This window comes from Hyperoodon ampullatus (assembly GCF_949752795.1).
Source record: "Hyperoodon ampullatus genome assembly, chromosome: 7".
NCBI classification, from domain to species: Eukaryota; Metazoa; Chordata; class Mammalia; order Artiodactyla; family Ziphiidae; genus Hyperoodon; species Hyperoodon ampullatus.
The window spans coordinates 106456997-106477347 of record NC_136920.1 but is presented as its reverse complement, the minus strand read 5'-3'; the positions used below and the strand labels follow the sequence as shown (position 1 = coordinate 106477347).

Genomic DNA, 20351 nt, shown 5'->3' with positions numbered 1-20351 from the left:
GAGATTTAATCCACTGCTCCTGTGGCTGCTGGGAGAAATTTCCCTTTCTTTTCTTTGTTAGCACATCTCCCAGGGTTCAGCTTTGGATTTGGCCCCGTCTCTGCGTGTAGGTCACTGGAGGGCGTCTGTTCTTCGCTCAGACAGGACGGGGTTAAAGTTGCAGCTCATTTGGGGGCTCTGGCTCACTCAGGCCATGGGGTGGGAGGGGCACAGAGTGCGGGGCGAGCCTGCAGTGGCAGAGGCCGGCGGGATGTTTCACTAGCCTGAGGTGCACCGTGCATTCTCCTGAGGAAGTTGTCCCTGGATCCCGGGACTCTGGCAGTGGCGGGCTGCACAATCTCCCAGGATGGGAGGTGAGGATAGTGACCTGTGCTCACAAACAGGCTTCTTGGTGGTGGCAGCAGCAGACTTAGCGTCTCATGCCCGTCTCTGGGGTCTGTGTTGATAGCCGCAGCTTGCACCCATCTCTGGAGCTCCTTTAAGCAGCACTCTTAATCCCCTCTCCTCACGCACCAGGAAACAAAGAAAGAAGAAAAAGTCTCTTGCCTCTTGTTCAGGTTCAGACATTTTCCCGTACTCCCTCCCGGATAGCCATGGTGCACTGACCCCTTCAGGCTGTGTTCACGCAGCCAACCCCAGTCCTCTCCCTGTGATCCGACCGATGCCTGATCCTCAGCTCCCAGCCCCCGCCCTGCCCGGCGGGTGAGCAGACAAGCCTCTCGTGTTGGAGAGTGCTGGTCGGCACTGATCCTCTGTGCAGGAATCTCTCTGCTTTGCCCTCCACACCCCTGTGGCTGTGCTCTCTTCCATGGCTCTGAAGCTCCCCCCTCTGCCACCTGCAGTCTCCGCCCATGAAGGGGCTTCTAGTGTGTGAAAACCTTTCCTCCTTTACAGCTCCCTCCCACTGGTCCAGTTCCCATCCCTATTCTTTTGTCTCTGTTTATTCTTTTTTCTTTTGCCCTACCCAGGTACGTGGGGAGTTTTTTGCCTTTTGGGAGGTCTGAGGTCTTCTGCCAGCGTTCAATGGGTGTTCTATAGGAGCATTTCCACGTGCAGATATATTTCTGATGTATCTGTTTGGAGGAAAGTGATCTCCGTGTCTTACTCTTGCACCATCTTCCTCAACTCCTCCTAATTTCATTCTTTTTTATGTAGCTTTCCAGTTTTCCCAGTGCCACTTATTGAACAGACTGTCTTTTTCTTCATTGTATATTCTAGCCTCCCTTGTTGTAGATTAATTGACAGTATGTGTGTGAGTTTATTTCTGGGTTTTCTACCCTATTCCATTCATTGATATTTCTGTTTTTGTGCCAGTACCTTACTGTTTTGATTACTGTTGCTTTGTAGTATAGTATGAAGTCAGAGGGTCTGATTCCTACAGCTCTGCTTTTCTTTCTCAAGATTGATTTGCCTATTCGGGGTCTTTTGTGTTTGAATACAAATTTAAAGAAAAAAATTTGGCTCTCCTTCTATGAAAAATGCCATTCGTAATTTGATAGGAATTGCATTGAATCTAGATTGCCTTGAGTACTAAGTCTCTTTGACAATACTGATTCTTCCAATCCAAGAACATCTGTTTGTGTCATCTCTGATTTCTTTCATCAGCATCTTATACTTTTCAGAGTAGAGGTCTTTTGTCTCCTTAGATGGCTTTATCCCTAGGTATTTTATTCTTTTTTATAGAATGATAAATGGGATTGTTTCTTTAATTTCTCTTTCTGATCTTTTGTTGTTAGTGTATAGGAATGCAAGTGATTTCTGTGTATTAATTTTGTATTCTGCAACTTTACCAAATGCATTGCTTAGCTCTAGTAGTTTACTGATAAAATCTTTAGGATTTTCTATATATAATATCATGTCATCTGCAAACAGTGACAGTTTTACATCTTCTTTTCCACTTTGGTTTTCTTTTACTTCTTTTTCTTTTCTGATTGCTATGGCTAGGACTTCCAAAATATGTTGAATAAAAGTGGTGACACTGGGCATCCTTGCCTTGTTCCTAATCTAAGAGGAAATGATTTCAACTTTTCACTGATGAGAATGATGTTGGCTGTGGGTTTGTATTACATGGCCTTTATTCATTGAGGTAAGTTCCCTTTATTCTCACATTCTGGGGAACTTTTATCATAAGTCAGTGTTGAATTTTGTCAAAAGCTTTTTCTGCATCCATTGAGATGATCATATGGTTTTTGTTCTTCAGTTTGTTAATGTGGTGTATCACACTGATTGATTTGTGCATTCTGAATAATCCTTGCATTACTGGAATAAGTCCCACTTGATCATTGTATATGATCCTTTTAATGTATTATTGGATTCAGCTTGCTAGTATTTTGTTGAGAATTTTTGCACCTATGTTCATCAGTGATATTGACCTGTTATTTGTGTGTGTGTGTGTGGTGTCTTCATCTGGTTTTGTTTATCAGGGTTATGGTGACCTACTAGAATGAACTTGGGAGTGCTCTTCCCTCTGCATTTTTTTGGAAGAGTTTCAGACAGATAGATGTTAACTGTTCTCTAAATGTTTGATAGAATTCATCTGTGAAGCCATCTGGTCCAGGACTTCTGTTTGTTGGAAGATTTTTAATCATAGTTTCAATTCTAGTACTTGTGATTGGTCTGTTCATTTTCTCTATTTCTTCCTCATTCAGTCTTGGAAGATTGTATTTTCTAAAAATGTGTCCATTTCTTCTAGGTTGTCCATTTTATTGGCATATAGTTGCTTTTAGTAGTCTCTTATGATCTTTTGTATTTCTGTGGTGTCAGTTGTAACTTCTTTTTCATTTCTAATTTTATTGCTTTGAGCCCTCTTCCTCTTTTTCTTGATGAGTGTGGCTAAAGGTTAATCAATTTTTTTATCTTCTCAAAGAACAAGCTTTTAGTTTCATTGATCTTTGTTATTGTTTTCTTCATCTCTATTCATTTATTTCTGCTCTGATCTTTATGACTTTTTTTTCCTTCTACTAACTTTGGGTTTTGTTTGTCTTTTCTCTACAGTTGCTTTAGATATTAGGTTAGGTTGTTTATTTAAGAATTCTTTTGGTTCTTGAGGTAAGATTTTATTGCTATAAACTTCCCTCTTAGAACTGCTTTTGCTGCATCTCTTATGTTTTGGATCATCATGTTTTCGTTTTCATTTGTCTCTAGGTATTTTTTAATTTCTTCTTCTTTAGTGATCCATTTAATAGCATACTGTTTAGACTCCATGTGTTTGTGTTTTTTAGTGTTTTTTCTCTGCAATAGATTTCTTTTTTTTAAATTTTTTTATTAGTTTCTGCTTTATAACAAAGTGAATCAGTCATACATATACATCCGTTCTCACATCCCTTCCCTCATGCATCTCCCTCCCTCCAACCCTCCCCATCCCACCCCTCCAGGCGGTCACAAAGCACCGAGCTGCTCTCCCCGTGCTCTGCGGCTGCTTCCCACTACCTATCTACCTCACGTTTGGTAGTGTATACATGTCCATGCCTCTCTTTCGCTTTGTCACAGCTTACACTTCCCCCTCCCCATATCTTCAAGTCCATTCTCAAGTAGGTATGTGTCTTTATTCCTGTTTTACCCCTAGGTTCTTCATGACATTTTTTTTTTAATTCCATATATATGTGTTAGCATACGGTATTTGTCTTTCTCTTTCTGACTTACTTCACTCTGTATGACAGACTCTAGGTCTATCCACCTCATTACAAATAGCTCAGTTTCGTTTCTCTTTATGGCTGAGTAATATTCCATTGTATATATGTGCCACATCTTCTTTATCCATTCATCCGATGATGGACATTTAGGTTGTTTCCAGCTCTGGGCTATTGTGAATAGAGCTGCAATGAACATTTTGGTACATGTCTCTTTTTGAATTATGGTTTTCTCAGGGTATATGCCCAGTAGTGGGATTGCTGGGACATATGGTAGTTCTATTTTTAGTTTTTTAAGGAACCTCCATACTGTTCTCCATAGTGGCTGTACCAATTCACATTCCCACCAGCAGTGCAAGAGTGTTCCCTTTTCTCCACACCCTCTCCAGCATTTATTGTTTCTAGATTTCTTGATGATGGCCATTCTGACAGGTGTGAGATGAAATCTCATTGTAGTTTGGATTTGCATTTCTCTAATGATTAATGATGTTGAGCATTCTTTCATGTGTTTGTTGGCAGTCTGTATATCTTCTTTGGAGAAATGCCTATTTAAGTCTTCTGCCCATTGTTGGATTGGGTTGTTTGTTTTTTTGTTATTGAGCTGCATGAACTGCTTGTAAATTTTGGAGATTAATCCTTTGTCAGTTGCTTCATTTGCAAATATTTTCTCCCATTCTGAGGGTTGTCTTTTGGTCTTGTTTATGGTTTCCTTTGCTGTGTAAAAGCTTTGAAGTTTCATTAGGTCCCATTTGTTTATCTGTGTTTTTATTTCCATTTCTCTAGGAGGTGGGTCCAAAAGGATCTTGCTGTGATTTACATCATAGAGTGTTCTGCCTATGTTTTCCTCTAAGAGTTTGATAGTTTCTGGCCTTACATTTCGTTCTTTAATCCATTTTGAGCTTATTTTTGTGTATGGTGTTAGGGAATGATCTAATTTCATACTTTTACATGTCCCTGTCCAGTTTTCCCAGCACCCCTTAATGAAGAGGCTGTCCTTTCTCCACTGTACATTCCTGCCTCCTTTATCAAAGATAAGTTGACCATATGTGCGTGGGTTTATCTCTGGGCTTTCTATCCTGTTCCATTGATCTATCTTTCTGTTTTTATGCCAGTACCACACTGTCTTGATTACTGTAGCTTTGTAATATACTCTGAAGTCAGGGAGCCTGATTCCGCCAGCTCCGTTTTTCATTCTCAAGATTGGTTTGGCTATTCGGGGTCTTTTGTTTTTCCAAACAAATTTTGAAATTTTTTGTTCTAGTTCTGTGAAAAATGCCAGTGGTAGTTTGATAGGGATTGCATTGAATCTGTAGATTGCTTTGGGTAGTAGAATCATTTTCACAATATTGATTCTTCCAATCCAGGAGCATGGTGTATCTCTCCATCTATTTGTATCATCTTTAATTTCTTTCATCAGTATCTTATAATTTTCTGCATACAGGTCTTTTGTCTCCTTAGGTAGGTTTATTCCTAGATATTTTATTCTTTTTGTTGCAATGGTAAATGGGAGAGTTTTCTTGATTTCATTTTCAGATTTTTCATCATTAGTGTACAGGAATGCCAGAGATTTCTGTGCATTAATTTTGTATCCTGCTACTTTACCAAATTCATTGATTAGCTCTAGTAGTTTTCTGGTAGCATCTTTAGGATTCTCTATGTATAGTATCATGTCATCTGCAAACAGTGACAGCTTTACTTCTTCTTTTCCAATTTGGATTCCTTTTACTTCCTTTTCTTCTCTGATTGCTGTGGCTAGAACTTCCAAAACTAGGTTGAATAAGAGTGGTGAGAGTGGGCAGCCTTGTCTTGTTCCTGATCTTAGTGGAAATGGTTTCAGTTTTTCACCATTGAGGACAATGTTGGCTGTGGGTTTGTCATATATGGCCTTTATTATGTTGAGGAAAGTTCCCTCTATGCCTACTTTCTGCAGGGTTTTTATCATAAATGGGTGTTGAATTTTGTCGAAAGCTTTCTCTGCATCTATTGAGATGATCATATAATTTTTCTCCTTCAATTTGTTAATATGGTGTATCACGTTGATTGATTTGCATATATTGATGAATCCTTGCATTCCTGGAATAAACCCCACTTGATCATGGTGTATGATCCTTTTAATGTGCTGTTGGATTCTGTTTGCTAGTATTTTGTTGAGGATTTTTGCATCTATGTTCATCAGTGATATTGGCCTGTAGTTTTCTTTCTTTGTGACATCCTTGCCTGGTTTTGGTTTCAAGGTGATGGTGGCCTCGTAGAATGAGTTTGGGAGTCTCCTCCCTCTGCTATATTTTGGAAGAGTTTGAGAAGGATAGGCGTTAGCTCTTCTCTAAATGTTTGATAGAATTCGCCTGTGGAGCCATCTGGTCCTGGGCTTCTGTTTTTTGGAAGATATTTAATCACATTTTCAATTTCAGTTCTTTTGATAGGTCTATTCATATTTTGTATTTCTTCCTGATTCAGTCTTGGCAGGTTGTGCATTTCTAAGAATTTGCCCATTTCTTCCAGGTTGTCCATTTTATGGGCATAGGGTTGCTTGTAGTAATCTCTCATGATCGTTTTTATTTCTGCAGTGTCAGTTGTTCCTTCTCCTTTTTCATTTCTAATTCTATTTATTTGAGTCTTCCCCTTTTTTTCTTGATTAGTCTGGCTAATGGTTTATCAATTTTGTTTATCTTCTCAAAGAACCAGCATTTAGTTTTATTGATCTTTGCTATCATTTCCTTCATTTCTTTTTCATTTATTGCTGATCTGATCTTTATGATTTCTTTCATTCTGCTAACTTTGGGTGTTTTTTTTTTTTCTTCTTTCTCTAATTCCTTTAGGTGAAAGGTCAGGTTGTTTACTCGACATGTTTCCTGTTTCTTAAGGTGGGATTGTATTGCTATAAACTTCCCCCATAAAACTGCTTTTGCTTTGTCCCATATGTTTTGGGTCATCGTGTCTCTATTGTCATTTGTTTCTAGGTATTTTTTTATTTCCTCTTTGATTTCTTCAGTGATCACTTCGTTATTAAGTAGTGTATTCTTTAGCCTCCATGTGTTTGTATTTTGTACAGATATTTTCCTGTAATTGATGTCTAGTCTCTTAGCATTGTGGTCAGAAAAGATACTTGATACAATTTCAATTTTCTTAAATTTACCAAGGCTTGATTTGTGACCCAAGATATGATCTCTCCTGGAGAATGTTCCATGAGCACTTGAGAAAAGTGTGTATTCTGTTGTTTTTGGATGGAATGTCCTATAAATATCAATTAAGTCCATCTTGTTTAATGCATCATTTAAAGCTTGTGTTTCCTTATTTATTTTCATTTTTGATGATCTGTCCATTGGTGAAAGTGGGGTGTTGAAGTCCCCTACTATGAGTGTGTTACTGTCGATTTCCTCTTTTATGGTTCTTAGTATTTCCCTTATGTATTGAGGTGCTCCTATATTTGGTGCATAAATATTTACAATTGTTATATCTTCTTCTTGGATCAATCCCTTGATCATTATGTAGTGTCCTTCTTTGTCTCTTCTAATAGTCTTTATTTTAAAGTCTATTTTGTCTGATATAAGAATTGCTACTCCAGCTTTCTTTTGATTTCCATTTGCATGGAATATCTTTTTCTATCCCCTTACTTTCAGTCTGTATGTGTCTCTAGTTCTGAAGTGGGTCTCTTGTAGACAGCATATATATGGGTCTTTTTTTGGTATCCATTCAGCCAATCTGTGTCTTTTGGTGGGAGCATTTAGTCCATTTACATTTAAGGTAATTATTGATATGTATGTTCCTATTCTCATTTCCTTAATTGTTTTGGGTTTGTTATTGTAGGTATTTCCCTTCTGTTGTGTTTGTTGCCTAGAGAAGTTCCTTTAGTATTTCTTGTAAAGCTGGTTTGGTGGTGCTGAACTCTCTCAGCTTTTGCTTGTCTATAAAGCTTTTAATTTCTCCATCAAATCTGAATGAGATCTGGGTAGAGTAATCTTCATTGCAGGTTTTTCTTCTCCATCACTTTAAATATGTCCTGCCACTCCCTTCTGGCTTGTAGAGTTTCTGCTGAGAGATAAGCTGTTAACCTGATGGTGATTCCCTTGTGTGTTATTTGTTGTTTTTCCCTTGATGCTTTTAATATGTTTTCTTTGTGTTTAATTTTTGACAGTTTGATTAATATGTGTCTTGGCATATTTCTCCTTGGATTTATTCTGTATGGGACTCTCTGTGCCTCCTGGACTTGATTAACTATTTCCTTTCCCATATTAGGGAAGTTTTCAACTATAATGTCTTCAAATATTTTCTCAGTACCTTTCTTTTTCTCTTCTTCTGGAACCCCTATAATTCGAATGTTGGTGCATTTAATGTTGTTCCTGAGGTCTCTGAGCCTGTCCTCTGTTCTTTTCATTCTTTTTTCTTTTTTCTGCTCTGCAGAAGTTATTTCCACTCTTTTATCTTCCACCTCACTTATCCGTTCTTCTGCCTCAGTTATTCTGCTATTGATCCCATCTAGAGTATTTTTCATTTCATTTATTGTGTTTTTAATCATTGCTTGATTCATCTTTATTTTTGTAGGTCCTTGTTAACTGTTTCTTGTATTTTGTCTATTCTATTTCCAAGATTTTGGATCATCTTTACTATCATTATTCTGAATTCTTTTTCAGGTAGACTGTCTATTTCCTCTTCATTTGTTAGGTCTGGTGGGTTTTTATCTTGCTCCTTCACTTGCTGTGTGTTTTTCTGTCTTCTCATTTTTCTTATCTTACTGTGTTTGGTGTATCCTTTTTGCAGGCTGCAGGTTCGTAGTTCCTGTTGTTTTTGGTGTCTGTCCCCAGTGGCTAAGGTTGTTTCAGTGGGTTGTGTAGGCTTCCTGGTGGAGGGGACTAGTGCCTGTGACCTGTTGGATGAGGCTCGATCTTGTCTTTCTGGTGGACAGGTCCACGTCTGGTAGTGTGTTTTGGGCTGCCTGTGGCCTTATTATGTTTTTAGGTAGCCTCTCTGCTAATGGCTGGGGTTGTGTTCCTGTCTGGTTAGTTGCTTGGCATAGGGTGACCAGCACTGTAGCTTGCTGGTCGTTGACTGAAGCTGGGTGCTGGTGTTGAGATGGAGATCTCTGGGAGATTTTCGCCACTTGATATTATGTGGAGTTGGGAGATCTGTTGTGGACCAGTGTTCTGAGGTTGGCTCTCCCACTTCAGAGGCCCAGCACTGACTCCTGGCTGCAGCACCAAGAGCCTTTCATCTTCCCTGCTCAGAATAAAAGAGAGAAAAGTAGAAAGAAAGAATTAGTAGAAGAAAGAAAGAGAGAAAGAAAGAAGAAAGAAAGAAAGAAAGAAAGAAAGAAAGAAAGAAAGGAGGGAGGGAGAGAGAAGGGAAAGAAAGCAAGCAAGAAAGAACAAAGAGAGGGAGGGAGGAAGGAAAGAAAGTAATAAAAAAGAAAGAAAGAAAGAAAGGAAAGAATGAAAGAAAGAAGGGACGGAGGGAGGAAGGAAAGAAAGAAATAAAGAAAAAAGAAAGAAAGAAAAGAAACAAAGAAAGAAGGGAGGGAGGGAGTAAGGAAGGGAAAGTAGGAAAAATAGAATGAGAAGATAAGGTAAAATAGAATAAAGTATGATAAAATATAATAGCATTATTAAAATAAAAATGTAATTATTAAAAAAAAAATGGACGGATGGAACCCTGGGACAAATGGTGGAAGCAAAGCTATACAGAGAAAATCTCACACAGAAGCATACACATACACATTCACAAAAAGAGAACAAGGGGGAAAAAATCGTAAATCTTGCTCTCAAAGTCCACCTCCTCAATTTGGGATAATTCATTGTAAAAAGAGGAAAAGGGGAAAAATCTTAAATCTTGTTCTCAAAGTCCACCTCCTCATTTTGGGATGATTCGTTGTCTATTCATGTATTTCACAGATGCAGGGTACATCAAGTTGATTGTGGAGCTTTAAATCCGCTGCTCCTGAGGCTGAACAGAGAGATTTCCCTGTCTCTTCTTTGTTCTCACAGCTCCCGGGTCTCAGCTTTGGATTTGGCCCCGCCTCTGCGTGTATGTCACTGGAGGGCGTCTGTTCTTCGCTCAGACAGGACGGGTTTAAAGGAGCCGCTGATTCAGGGGCTTTGGCTCACTCAGGCCAAGGGAAGGGAGTGGCATGGAGTGCGGGGCGAGCCTGCGGTGGCAGAGGCCGGTGTGACGTTGCACCAGCCCGGGGCGCGCCGTGCGCTCTCCTGGGGAAGCCATCCCTCGATCACGGGACCCCGGCAGTGGTGGGCTGCACAGGCTCCACGGAAAGGGGGCGTGGACAGTGACCTGCGCTCGCACACAGGCCTCCTTGCGGCGGCAGCAGCAGCCCCAGTGTCCCCCGCCCGTCTGTGGGCTCCACGCCTTTAGCCGCGGCTCGCACCCATCTCTGGAGGTCCTTTAAGCGGTGCTCTTAATCCCCTCTCCTCGTGCACCAGGAAACAAAGAGGGAAGAAAAAAAAAGTCTCTTGCCTCTTCGGCAGGCCCAGACTTTTTCCCGGACTCCCTCCCGGCTAGCCGTGGTGCACTAACCCCTTCAGGCTCTCTTCCCGCCGCCAGCCCCAGTCCTCTCCCTGCGCTCCGACTGAAACCCGATACCCGAGCCTCAGCTCCCAGCCCCGCCCGCCCCGGCGGCCGAGCAGACAAGCCTCTCGGGCTGGTGAGTGCCTGTCAGCACCGATCCTCTGTGCGGGAATCTCTCCGCTTTGCCCTCCACACCCCTGTTGCTGCACTCTCCTCCGCTACTCCGAAGTTTTCCCCCTCCGCCACCCACAGTCTCTGCCCATGAAGGGGCTCCTAGTGTGTGGAAACGATTCCTCCTTCACGGCTCCCTCCCACTGGTGCAGTTCCCATTCCTATCCTTTTGTCTCTGTTTATTCTTTTTTCTTTTTCCCTACCCAGGTACGTGGGGAGTTTCTTGCCTTTTGGGGGGTCTGAGGTCTTCTGTCAGCGTTCAGTAGGTGTTCTGTAGGAGTTGTTCCATGTGTAGATGAATTTCTGATGTATCTGTGGGGAGGAAGGTGAACTCTGCGTCTTACTCTTCCGCCATCTTCCCCCAGGCTCCTCCAGTTGATTTCTAATCCCATAGAGTTATGGTCAGAAAAGATGTTTGCTATGATTTCAGTTTTCTGAAAGTTTGTTTCTTAAAATTTCCAAGGCTTGATTTGTGGCCCAAGACGTGATCTATCCTAGAGAATGTTCCATGTACACTTGAGAAGAAAGTGTATTCAGCTACTTTCAGATTGAATGTTCTGTAAATATCAATTAAGTCCATCCGATCTAACGTCTCATTTAAATCCTGTGTTTCCTTATTCATTTTCTGTCTGGATGACCTGTCCATTGATAAGACTGTGGTATTAATGTCCCCCACTACTGTCATATTACTGTCCATTCCTCCTTTATGGCTGTTAATGTTTGCCTTATATATTGAAGTGCTCCTATATTGGGTGTATATGTATTTACAATTGCTATATCTTCTTCTTAGTTTGATCCCTTGATCTTTACATAGTGTCCTTCTTTGTCTATTGTTACATTCTTTATTTCAAAGTCTGTTTTTTTCTGATATGAGTATTGCTACTCCAGCTTTCTTTTGATTTCCATTTGCATAGAATACCTTTCTCCATCCCCTCAATTTCAGTCTGTATGTGTCCCTAAGATCTGAAGTGAGTCTCTTGTAGACAGCATATATACAGGTCTTGTTTTTTATCCATTCAGCCAGTCTATGTCTTTTGGTAGGAGCACTTAATCCATTTACGTTTAAGGTAATTATCAGTATGAATGTTCTTATTGCCACTTTGTTAATTGTTTTGGATTCTTTTTTGAAGGTCTTTTTTCTTCCCTTCATCTTTTGTTCTCTTCTCTTGTGATTTGATGTCTATCATTCGTGATGTGTTTGGATTGCTTTTTCTTTTTGTGTGTGTGTGTATCTATTGTAGATTTTTAGTTGGTGGTTCCCATGAGGTTTTGATATAGCAATCTGTATATATACCAGATTGTTTTAGGTTGCTGGTCTCTTAGTTTCCATTGCATTTCCAATATCCTGCATTTGTACTCTCCTCTTCTCATAATTGCTGGTTTTGATATCATATTTGTGTGGGGATGAATTCCTACCTTTACTTTATGTTTTTCTCTACCAGTAGGTTTCTCCATTTGTAATTTTCTTGACTCTATATGTGCCCTTTTCTTTTCTGCCTAGAGAAGTTTCTTTAGGATTTGTTGTAATGCTGGCTTGTGGGGTGGTGGTGGTGTGTGTGCCGAATTCTCTTAGCTTTTGCTTGTCTGTAAAAGTTTTGATTTCTCCTTTGAAGCTGAATAAGAGCCTCGTTGGGTAGAGTATTATTGATTGTAGGTTTTTTTCTTTTATCACCTTAAATATATCATGCCACTCTCTTCTGGCCTGCTGAGTTTCTGCTGAAAAATCAGCAGATAACCTTATTGGGCTTCCCTTGTATGTTATTTGTTGCTTTTCCTTGTTGCTTTTACTATTTTTTCTCTGTCTTTAATTTTTGTCAGTTTGATTAATATGTCTCTGCATGTTCCTCCTTGGATTTATCTTGTATGGGACTCTTTGCACTTCCTGGTCTTGAGTGAGTGTTCCCTTTCCCATGTCAGGGAAGTTTTTGGTTATAATCTCTTCAAATATTTTCTCCAGTTCTTTCTTTCTCTTTTCTTCTTCTGAGGCCCTTATAATATGAATGTTTGTGTGTTTAATGTTGTCCCAGAGGTCTCTGAGACTGTCCTCATTTCTTTTCATTCTTTTTTCTTTACTCTGTTCCATGGCAGTGATTTCCTCCATTCTGTCTCCCAGCTCACTTATTCATTCTTCTGCCTCAGTTATTCTGCTATTGATTCCTTCTAGTGTATTTTTCATTCCAGTTATTGAGTTGTTAATCTGTTTGTTTGTTCTTTAAATCTCCTATCTCTTTTTTAAACATCTCTTGTAACTTCTCTGTCTGTGCCTCCATTCGTTTTCAAAGATCTGCATCATTTTTACTATCGTTAGTCCAAATTCTTTTCTGGTAGATGCCTATTTCCACTTCACTTAGTTGTTCTTGTGGTTTTTTATCTTGTTCTTTCATCTGAAACATATTTCTCTGCCATTTCATTTTCTCTAACTTTCTGTGCTTGTGGTCTCCTTTCTGCTAGCTGGAGGGTCATGGTTTCTCCTGTTTCTCGTGTCTGCCCTCTGGTGGGTGAGGTTGGTCCTGAGGCTTGTGCAGGCTTCCTGTTGAGAGGGACTGGTGCCTGCCTTCAGGTTTGTGGATCTGGGTCTTGTCCCTCTGGTGGGCAGGGCCGTGTCAAGGAAGCAGGTTTACAGGTGGCTATGAGCTCAGTATGGCTTCAGGCATCCTGTCTGCTGATGGGTGGGTCTGTGTTCCTATCCTGCTGGTTGTTTGGCCTGGAGCATTCCAGCACTGGAGTCTGTAGGTTGTTGGGTAGGGCTGAGTCTTGATGCCAAAGTGGCAACCTCCTGGGGAGCTCACAGTGATCACTATTCTCTGGGGTTTCTGTCTCCAGTGTCCTTAGCCCCCCAAGTGACACACAGCCAACCTCCATCTCTCCAGGAGACCCTCCAAGACTCATAGGTAGATTCAGCCTTGGATCCTATGAATTTACTGTTTTGTGCTGGATCCCAGTATACGTGAAAACTTGTGTTCACCCTCCAATAGTGGAGTCTCTGTTTCCCCCTGTCCTGTGGCGCTCCTATACTCCACCCCCACTGGTCTTCAAAGCCAAATGCTTTGGGTATTCCTCCTCCTACTGCCACACCCTCATGCTGGGGAACCTGATGTGGGGCTTGGAACTCTCATTTTTGTGGGAGAACCTCTGTGATATGATATTTTTCCAGTTCATGGGTCTCCCACCCAGTGGGTATGGGATTTGATTATGTTGTGAAAGTGCTCCTCCTGTCATCTCGTTGTGGCTTCTTCTTTGTCTTTGGATGTAAAATATATTTTTAAGTTAGTTTTGATTTTAGTGTTTTCATGAGAGGAGATGAGCTTAGGTCCTTCTACTCCACCCTCTTTTCCAGAATCGAGGGGCTGCTCCTTTTAATTTGGTTGTTTGCTGCTTCTTTCCTCAGCATGTGCTGGCTGTTATCCCCTTGATATGGAATGTGCAGGTACAGCATCCCTTGCCTGCTTTGGACAGTGGGGGCAGGTCCTGGTGCCTGCTCATGAATTTCCTAGAGACAGATGCTATCCACTTACTCCTGTGACAGCAGGGGCAGGTCCTGGCGCCTGCTCATAGATTTCTTAGTGGTGGGAGATATCCATACCTTTCTGGGACAGCTGGTACAGGTCCTGGTGACTGCAGGTAGATTTTCTAGTTGCAGAAGCTATATGCACTCTCCTGGGACAAGAGATGCAGGGCCTGGCATCAGCTCACGGGTCTGGTAGAGGTTGCTAGTGCCTGCCTCTGGAGCCCAAGATGGTGGCAGTGACTCACACCTGTCCCTGGAGCTCCTGTAGGTGGTATCCAATTGCCTGGGAGTGCTCACAGGGAAAGAAGCTTTTATGGTTGTCCTACCCCTGTCTTTGTGTGACTCCTAATAATGACGATTTGCCTCTCTGGCAGGCCCAGCCTTCTTCAGAGTAAACCCTCAGTTGCCACAGCCTGGTCTCTTCCAGCTGTTTCTGCACATCTCACCCTGGTCCTCTCCCTGGATCTGACCTCTGGATCCTGAGCTTCAGCACCTAACCCCCACCTGCACTGACAGAGGAGTGTCTCAGGTTGGGGAGTGCAGGGCACTCTATTTTGCCTTCCACAAACTTGTTGCTGCTCTCTCCTCTTAGGCTCCGAAACTCCCCTTCCATCCAGGCTGTTATCCCCACAAGTAGAGAGATTTTCCAGGGTGCAGGAACCTTTCCTCCTTCACAGCTCCCTCCCTGGGCACAGACCCTGTTCCCATTCTTTCTTTTTCTTTTTCCCTTTGTCCTACCCAATTACATGGAGGGTTTCTTGTCTTTTTGGATGCCTGAGGTCTTCTGTCAGTGTTCAGTAGCTGTTCTCTGTAAATCTGTTCCACTTGTAGATGTGTTTTCAATGTTTTTGTGGGAGAATGTGAATTCCACATCCTACACCTCTGCCATCTTGATCCTCCTGCCTCCTTCAGAGAAGTTTATATTCAATTTATTTTTAGCAAGACTATATAATTATCATAAACTTTAAGAGAGTGGATTATTTGGATATAATGAGAAATTGAAATAATTTTCTGAATAATTCATTCCAAATACATTTTGCCTGAAATATTTAAACAGTTGATTGAAAAAAAAACACCTTTATAAATATTTTGAAGTACTAAAGTTTAAAAGGAATAATATAATACCCATGATCCCACCACTTGTTTAAGACTTTTTATGTGCTTCATTTCTTGTTTAATAAAAATAAATAAGACTTTTCCTTTGGAATTTTTCCTTCCTTTCATTGTGACAAGTACCCTAATGAATTTGTTGTGTTTCAAAGTCTAGTGTTTTATACATTAACTTTCTCATGTGTATCCATAAACAATAGAATTTCATTTATTTTAATTTGCATAAGTGATATTTCACTATATAAACATTTCTCCAACTTTTTAAAAATTTTATGTTTTAAGATCTATCTTTGTTGAGACATAGATAGCTCTAATCCATCATTTTAATTACTATTCAACATTTCAGTGTATGACTATACTATATTTTAATGTTCACTCATCTATTCCTCTATTGATGAACACAGGTTTTGTTTTTCTAATTTTTAATTATTACAAAGTATGTTCCTATGATGACATTACATAAATTAAGCTACTTTACATTTCATATGATATAAATAATTGAGTTTCCTAAAGGTTACTAGAATTGGAATGATCAGATGTTGTTTACCTCAATATTCATTTGGACATAATGAATAAAGATTTCTAAACCAAGTCCATAACTTTTATATAATAGTATTCATTTTTTTAGACTTATTATGAGTCATCTTGTTGCATGCAGTAATGCCCAAGGACCATTTCTTCTTCACCCAGGGCACTTTATTACTAGTTTCACTTTTGGACAAAAGGAAATTTTTATTGAATTTTGAATTTTTCTTGTTTGATGTTTTCATTTTTCTCTGAATAAATGTTATGTTTACAATCATCATTGTTCCCACTCATCCAAATTTTAAAATAATGCACATTATAAACAATGGTCTCTTAACATCATGCTGCTGATCTGTGAAACTGAAATAATTGCTTATACTAAGGACATTTTCAGCAAATTTTGAAATGGCATGAAGAGTCAAATTATTTGCCTGAGCAGAATCAATTGTATTTCCTTGCTAAGTACAAACTAAAAATGTAGAAAAACTCTTTAACTACTTTGATATAAAATTTTCCTTAACCTTTAAGCATTTTTTTTCTCATCTTACAACTGAACTACTTCTAGACTTTTCAGAATGCCTATTTTTCATTCACTGTGAGAGGCTCCCTCTTCAGTTCAAACCAAGTTACCTTCTAACCAATGCTATATAAATAGCTCATCATATCAGAGGATGTACAATGGAGCAGGATAGGGTAGTGGTCAAGTGAACCAGAATCAGAGTGCTTAGGTTGAAATCCAGAGTCTGAAACTCATTGTCTGAAATTTAGGAACTCAATTTCTTTTGGGCCCATTGTCCACATATTTAAATTGGTATCTATTTCAGAAGATTACTGTTAGGCTTAAATATGATGTTTATAAAGCTCTTATATTTGGAACACAGTAGACATTCATTTATTATTTCAACCTGTTTGTTCCATGTAGGAATAGACTGTCTTATTCTGCACTTGATTCTCATATTTTATCTTTAGCCATGTTGAGTCATGTGTGATAATTGGATTACAGACCTCATCTGGCAGTTCCAAAGAAACAGTGGGTTTGGTTATGTGGCCAAAGGCATTTTGAGCTATGACTCAGAACTGAGCTAGTAATCAGCTTATTCCTACAGGTTTTTATTAGCAAAGGCATTTTGCTAATGACTAAGTCTTAGTCATGTGATAAACACTGACTGTTTTTATGGCATATCCCCTAATTTAAGCAGAGGTAATGTTAGGGATAGAGACATTTTCCTCTATCCTTCTAGGTTCTTCTTGTTGCTCTAAGAATTAAATTGAAATGAGTCAGATTAATAGGAGAAAATCAGACAAAAGTTTAATAACATGGAAGAAACCCAGGAAAAATAAGTAACTCTCCAAATGATCCAAACCCTTATCTTAAATATCATCTTCAGCTAAAGACAAAAAAGGATGTTGGGGGTACTGGTTTGAGACCTCAGAGGGGAGGAAGACCATTCACATGGAGATGGAAAAGCAAATGTTTGGTAAAGAAATGTTTGCTAGGCCATACAGAGACAATGGGACACAGAAAGGAATTTTAACGAATAGATTTTGCTAGGTTCCTCCTTGTCTACCATACCTAGTTCATACTATAGTTATCTATGGTGATAGCTCCTTTCCTAGAATAGTCCTTCTATTCTTTTAGGAAGTTAGAGGGAAGGTAAAAGTTTCTTCCTGAGTCTTTGAGGCCCTGAATGTCTATTTTAGGGTGGTGAATTTTGCTCCCCTACAGTACGTAATAACATATATGTCAATTAAATTACAATAAAGTTTGTGGCTTAAATGACAGAGATTTATTATCTTACAGTTCTATAGAATAGAAGTCTGTTATGGGTCTCCCTGATTTAAAATCAAGGTATCATCAGAGCTGCATTCTTCTCTGGAAGGTCTAGGAGATAACCTGTTTTCTTGTCTTTTCCAGCTTCTAGAGTCCACCTGCATTCCTTGGTTTGTGGCTTCCTTCCTCCATCATATAGCCAGTAATATTGCATCCCTCTGACACTGTTTCCATTGTCACATCTCTTTTTCTGACTCTTTTCTTCTTCCTTCCTCTTCTACTTTTAAGGACCCTTGTAACTACATTGAGTTCATTGGATAATCCAGGATAATTTCCCTATTTTAAAGTCAGGTGATTAGCAACCTTAATTCCATCTGCAACCTTAATTCACTTTTGCCCCATAACCTAGCATATTCACAGGTTCTAGGGATTAGGACATGGACTTTTTTTTAAAAAAAAAAGAACCCTACTTCCTGTCCTCCTTTTGGACAGGAGGTAGGGTTGTTATTCTGCCTAAAACAAGGGGAAAAAATCTAAAGGCCAAACTCTGCCTAGAACTGTAGCCTCAATTCTACTTACACGTCCTTGTCATTGAGAACTTTTTTTAAAAACATTTCAATTATGTAATAAAAAATCTAGGAAAGAAAAGGACTTTGCAAGATGAGTTATTTAACTTTTAAAGAATTTCTACTAGAAATATAGAAATATATTTTTCATGCTGTGGAGGCTGGAAGTCAGAAATCATGGTATCAGCATGATCAGGTTCTTGTGAGAGCTCTCTTGTAGCTTGCAGATGGCTGACTTCTCTTTTTATCCTCACATAATGACAAGAGAGGGAGGAAGCAAGCTCTCATGACACTTATAAGGGCACTAATCCTATTCCACTCCCTGAGCTCCACCTTCATGACTTCATCCAATTTTAACTAATTCCCAAAAGGCCCCACCTCTTATCATCACATTCAGGTGTAGGGTTTCAACAAATTAATTTTGGGAGGACACAAGCATTACATCCATAACAAGGACTGAATTTTATTTCTATATTTAAGAAGCAGTAGGATGTTTGGCTTGAGGAGGAAATTAAGGAGTAGTACATGGAATTTTTATAAGATGACTGCAGTATCCTTACTTCACAATATGCCCGCAGATATAGATAGCTCTATATAATCTCTAAAAAAGCTGGGTACTCAGAAAGTTGTAATACTTAACTTATGGGTATCTTTAGACCACTAGCATCATGTTTAAAACTCCATAAACTACATTTTTTAGACTAGAGTTTTGTATAATAGATCTCTAGCCTAGCAACCTGGAGAACTGAAGTCTCATCTTGGTTAAGATATTAACTTTTGTGTAATATTTGGCCAACCTGATAATGTTTCTGGGCTTGGTCCCTTCATCTCTACAATGAAGGAGATTACCTAGATGATTACTAAAATAACTTTTAGCTCTAAAATGATAGTGATAGCAAACTTACATTGAATTACTTTTTCTCTGTAAGCATTTTTTTCACATTACTCCATTTAATATTCATAGCAAGCCTGTGAGTTAAGCACTGTTATTATCTTTATTTTTCAGATGAAAAGAAATTGAGTCTTTGAAAGGTTAAATAAATCACCAAGAACACACAGCTAAAAACACACAGTGTAGGAGTCAGAATTCAAATTCATAACTGCCTTATCCTAGAGCCTGGGTTCTTATCCATGGGCAAACTATCTCTGTGGGTCAATAACTGTTGATAAGGAGCAATAATTTCTGAAGATGACTTGCCTTGATGGGAGGATTTCCTCTTCAAAAGAGTGATAAAAGGACCAATAGGGAGCAAGCTGGAATCAGAGCAAGGGAGATTCTGTTTCTTTCTTATTTCTGTACATATGAATATGTCCAGGTTACATTTTTGCTATCCCAGAGTTCTTTTCATACTCAAGGTAATAAAAAAGAAGAATGTTTGTCCTAAAATATTTGCTTGGCATCTCCGTATTTCTAACCATATCTATATCTCTAACTCTGGATCTGAACATAAACTGTGGCAAATAGAGGCCTTAGGGTTAAACAGAAAACCATCTTTTGTGTCTGTTATGATAAAACATTTTGTGTCTAATGCATATAATAAAAATCACAGTGAATATAGGCATATTATTCAGAATTTTACTTTATAGACAATTTAGAGGAATGCATCTTTCTAGTATATTGAGATATGCATGGAATAATTGAAGAAAGGTTAACTTACTTGGGTATATTTTTCTTTGCATGTAAAAGTTAATAGTTACTAACTTAGTTAAAACACTAGGTAGAAAATCTGCTTCTATTTCTTTGTCAATATTATTACTATACAAGAGTGAGATATACTGTAAATATTTATTCTTCTTACTATAGATACTTAAAATAGGGAAAGACATCCAAAGAAATTCTGTCTAGTAGTTTACCTATAATTTCTTGTTTTTAAAAAATCAACATGCTCATCTGCACTAGTGACAATATTTTTAAAAAATATTTGGGCTGGTATTTTCCTGTCCTGTCAGTCTTTTAAGGGACTTTATTGATCATCCTATTCTTTATAGAAGCACCAAAAATAGTAAACACTATATTTTACAAAAGAAAAAAAATTAATAAAACAAATGACTTAATAGTGTTTCCAAAGGGATATATTGTTGTGCCTCAATAATTATATTTCTATTTTTTTAATTACAAAGAATAACATCCATGTTACCCTTTTAAAAGTGTCAATAAGGCTTCCCTGGTGGTGCAGTGGTTGAGAGTCCACCTGCCGATGCAGGGGACACGGATTCGTGCCCCGGTTCGGGAAGATCCCACATGCCATGGAGCGGCTGGGCCCGTGAGCCATGGCCGCTGAGCCTGCGCGTCCAGAGCCTGTGCTCCGCAACGGGAGAGACCACAACAGTGAGAGGCCCACATACCGCAAAAAAAAAAAAAAAGTGTCAATAAAAGTCACATATAGCAAAATTGAATGAGATATTCTACTTAGACGTTTTTATTTAACTCTTTCTTCCTTTGTCTCTCTGCTGTAGCAAATAGCATTTTCCCCAGAGAATATAATTCTGAGGATTGGAAATCTTAAGCTTTCCTAATTTTTAAAAATAAATCTGGTCTACTTTTTTGACTTTAGAAT

At 39.2% G+C, this 20351-nt stretch overlaps 1 protein-coding gene across 1 annotated transcript in view; it reads left to right on the top strand.

Annotated features, from left to right (window-relative positions):
- GUCY1A2 (guanylate cyclase 1 soluble subunit alpha 2) overlaps window positions 1-20351 on the top strand; it is a gene marked incomplete at both ends in the record, with an annotated part of 393777 nt that overhangs the window by 342041 nt on the left and 31385 nt on the right. The gene's annotated exons all lie outside the window — the stretch shown is intronic.